The following is a 4,606-nucleotide window of genomic DNA, read 5'->3' as shown; positions in this document are numbered from 1 at the left end:
CGGTCATCAGTATATCCTGTCATCTATGCATTCACGTTTATCCAAAATCTGACCACATCTTACCATCTCCTTTGATATCATCCTGGTCTAATGTATGATCTCTTACCTGAATTACTCCAACTATCTCCAGTTTGGTCTCCCTTCTCTAGTCTCCCCCACTTTCTCCTTAATCTCAAGACATAAACCAGAGTAATCCTGTCAAAAACTGTCAGGTTTTGTTATTCTGCTTTAAATCTCTATAGACTCAGAAACCTTATCTTACTCTGAGCAAAAACCAAAATCCTCATAATGATGTATACAACCCATAATAGTGACTAGGCTCTCCAAACCTCTCAGACTAATGCCTTTTCTTCCCCTCCTGTGTGGTCTGCACTAATTTTGCTGCTTTCCTTGATGTGTCTCACACCAGCCTTGCCAGACTTGCCCCAACTTTGAACATCTGTTTAGAGCAGTTTTCCTCCAAACATCAATCTTTAATTTTTTTTCCAGTTTTAATGCAAAAGCAAACTTCTCAACTTGTCTTTCTCTGGTCAACCTCTCTAAAATTATAACTCCCCAGGACACTCTCTATTCTCCCTTCCCCATGTTATTTTTCCCCTTAGCAATAGCTGCTATTTAACATATTAATTGCTTACTTATCTTGTGAGTTATTTTCTCCTCCACTCTAATCCACACTTCTTTAAGGAAAATATATGTATATATATATTTTTTGTCTAGCTCACTCTCTGCTGTTTCTGGGCACCTAGAACACCATCACTTAGAAGAGTCATTTTTCTAAAATAAAGTAAAGATATATGAATCAAAAGTTACTGTCTGGTAGACATAAAATGCTCAATAAACATTTATTAAACTTATCATACACTTTCTTCCTAAACTTAAAAAAATGAGTCAATTTCATTGCAGTGAACCAGAGAAAGTATTTGTTTCAGTGCAATTGCACAAAGTATTTCATTTTATAAATGGGTCATAGCTACCATAGAGATTTGGGAATCTTTTCAAAATAATAGTATATTCCTTGACCTTCATGTGTATTTTCTGATTCTTGTCACTGATTAACTAAATTTCCTATTTTTGAATGCTAACCATGGCAGAATTTAATTAAAGGGAAATCAAAGGGACCATTCCCTACCTTATTTCTTGGAAGAAAAATGTGACACCAAATGAATTTGCTTCATTGTGAGATTTACTTGTTCAGAGAGAATATGCAGACTTAAAATAAAGAAGAGAAAGAAATAAAGAACAAGCCTAGAATATTTAAAATCTTTATTCTCCTAATGCTTTTGGATGGAGAAAGTACATCCTAAGTCATTGGAGCCGTATATTTTTTGGTGCCCCAAATTCTCTTCCCCATTTCTCTCTCTCTCCTTGACATATATTTAAAACAGCCAAGTGCACAAAGAACTTATCATATCTTCACAAGGTGAGGAAGCTGTGCATTCCATTTACTGTATTCTGAGATATATTTTTAGCAGATTTAAAGAACAGTTTTTGACAATAGCAAAATAGGACCCTTTGAGAACTAGTTATTTAAACCCCTGCTGAATGCATCCTGACAAAAATTAGAGAGTTTTATTAATTAGATGGCTTGAGGAGGGAAATAAATCTTGAATCACCACCCTGTGTGCCAAAATAAGTTGAAATCTTCGAACTTAGCCTTATAATTATAGGGCCCTAGTGAGACAGAGAGAAGAGAGAGAGAGAGAGAGAGAGAGAGAGAGAGAGAGAGAGAGAGAGAGAGAATGAGTCAGCACGTGTTAAGTGGACAAAAACTCCAGGCAAGTCCAGAAGGATGAAGAAAAAATGGGAGTCATTGAAAATGCATATGTCTGACTTCAGTCTCCAAGAAACCAGAGCAGTGAGTCGGAATATACTGTCTTGAGAAACAGGAGCCTGTGACAATGTTTTCCAAGTTTACATTGAAGTGTTTGTGCCATTAGCTGTACAAAGGTTAAAAAAGGAAAAGTTCAATTGCCTCTCACTTTTCTGAAAGATAAAAAGATAGGAATAGAAAATCAATGGAATTCTTTCCCAAGCCCCAGCAGGTAATATTTTTATTTGATAATTTGTACTGAAGCACTGTTGAACTTCATGAAACTTTAAAAATTCTCTAAAGTGCCATGTTGTATCTCTCAAAAATGAGAATGCTTACTTTTCAAATATATGACATTTTTCAAATCATTTGCATTTTAAAGGTCTAAGGAATTTTAATCACTGATTAGCTTTATCCCACGTTTCCTGCTTGCGTGCAAAGCATACACCCTCAACTTTGCTATCCTCATAAAAATTCTCTCTTAAGCACTTACTTTCATGTGTTTTTAAAATGGCTCAGCACCCCCGCAGCTCTCATCAGCCTGCCTTCCCAAGTGGTCCCTCCGCCTGGAAGATGAAAGGCCCTCTTCACCTCAGCCAGGGTTCCTGTTTCTGTGTTCACACTGATGGAAAATAACTTAAAGATGGGAAAGGAACTGATTATCATAGGTTGACCTTGAGCTGGTGTGATGCATCTCCTCACTGGAGCTTTCTCAGCACTCATGTGGTCTTCATTCTTAACTGAAAAAAAAGCACCTAATACTCTAATTTCTTTAATTAAAATAAAATTTACTTGTTCATATCTATCCAGTCATTTCAGAAAACAGGATACCAACATATTTTATGCTGTATTAGTTTTACACTAGTTACCTTACAGGATTCTTAGGGATGGGAATAATATCATTTATTTCATTTCTTTTTTGTGGTTGTTTAGCTTAATGTTTTATTTATTTATTTTATTATTCATTTATTCACATGTGCATATATTGTTTGGGTCATTTCTCCCTCCTGCCCTTGCCCCTCCTCTCCTTCCCCCCTCCCTTCCAGGCAGAACCTGTTCTGAGCTTTTCTCCAGTTCTGTTGAAGAGTAGAAATAAGCAATAATAAGAAAGACATAGCATTTTTGCTACTTGAGAAAAGGACAGCTATACAGAGAGATTCTTAGCATTGCTTTCACGTACAAATGTGTTACATCCCAAGTTGATTCATCTCTAACTGATCTTTACACTGTTTCCTGATCCCCTCTCATGTTGACCTCTGTCACTTTAAGGTTTCTATATTAATTATTCTCAAGTGGGGACATCAAATGCTTTCATGTTTTGGGTTTTCTATCTAACCCTGTACCTCCTGTATATGTTCTCCCCTTGTCATGCAACCCAAGTCCTACAACATTACTGCATTTGCCCTTGATCTAAAGACTACATATGAAGGAGAATATATGATTTTTGGTCTTCTGAGTCTGGCTAACCTCACTCAGAATGATGTTCTTAGAGGTAGTATGTGTTGTAGTTAGGAGTGCAGACTCTGGAATCAGGCTGCCTAAGTTCAAGTCCTAGTCTTATAGAAAATTTTCTGTTTTCTATAAAATGGTAATACTATCATTTCCTACTTGATGGAATTTTAAATATTAAATAAGTGATTATATGTAAGATATTATTAACAGTATAAACTGTTATTATTTTATATTTTCTTTTTACTAACATAGCTAAGGATCTTGATGAAATTTCATGTCTCCAGGATTAAAAAACACATGAAATTTTGTGATATCTACTAGCTAGTTATTACTGATCATTTTGATAATTACAAAAAAGTTTATTTCATAATAATTTATTTTATGAATAGGGTAAAATGTTCAACAAGCTCAAATTCTGGCCATCCATTAGCGAGTGTTTAAGGTCATAAGGCTGATTTTCTTATGAATGAAGAAATGGTGTTCTCACTAAAAGAAAGCCAGACAATACATAGCTTAAATAATATGCAGTCAATAATATTCTGTGATTCTTATTATTATTACTGCTAGTAAACGTTTATTGAGTGTCAATTGTATGCAGGGCACTGGACAAGGTAGTGAGGATAGCTCTAAGGCCAAGGCACTCTCTTTTTTCCAGCAAGCTTAAGACTTGGTTGGAAGAACAGAGTGTCTTATGGTAACACAGATGGAATGGAAGGACATTATAATAAAGTACATAAGTTAGGAACGGAAAGACAAACACATGTTCTTGCTTTTATTTATTTATTCATTTTTTTGACACCCGTGTCTCTGTGTTTGAGGATAGCACCGGTGAACAGGAAGCCGCCGGCACTGAAGACATGGCACCGAGAGAGACCGAGCCCTTTCCTTTGCCTCAGTACATCACGGGAAGTGGGACCGCACACCCAGTCCCCACCAAGAAAAGGAGGGCATGTTCTTGCTTTTGTATGAGAGTTAAAAATGTTGATCTTATAGAAGTAGAGAGTAGTGGCTACCAGAAGCTGGGAAGCGTTGGGAGGAAAAAAAGAATGGAGAGAGAGGATGGTTAAAAGGAGTTTAGTTGAACAGGGGAAATAAATTCTAATATTCTATAGTACAGTAGGGTAACTATAGCTGACAGTAATTTACAGTACATTTCAAGATAGCTAGCAGAAAGGATTTTGAATTTTCCCAAAGTGAGGCAGGTCTTCAAAGTGTCCTTTCAGCAAAAACCTTTTTTGGAAATTCTTAAGAATCATTTATATCTACTATCTTTGTATATGTCCAGAAGCATTCATGTCTGCCATCTTAACGTTTTGAACGTTTGCACTATTACCTTGAGTGCAG

General features: G+C 36.1%; 1 non-coding gene across 1 annotated transcript; it reads right to left on the bottom strand.

Annotated features, from left to right (window-relative positions):
• Positions 1-4,061: 4,061 nt before the first annotated feature.
• On the bottom strand, positions 4,062-4,209 carry LOC141421083 (small nucleolar RNA SNORA57). Its single transcript, XR_012445768.1, has one exon. It is a non-coding gene; the product is annotated as a small nucleolar RNA SNORA57 (small nucleolar RNA).
• Between the last annotated feature and the right edge of the window lie 397 nt (positions 4,210-4,606).

Source organism: Castor canadensis, chromosome 2 (assembly GCF_047511655.1).
Source record: "Castor canadensis chromosome 2, mCasCan1.hap1v2, whole genome shotgun sequence".
Lineage (NCBI taxonomy): Eukaryota > Metazoa > Chordata > Mammalia > Rodentia > Castoridae > Castor > Castor canadensis.
The sequence above is the reverse complement of the archived record's forward strand: the minus strand, read 5'-3'. Positions and strand labels throughout refer to the sequence as shown.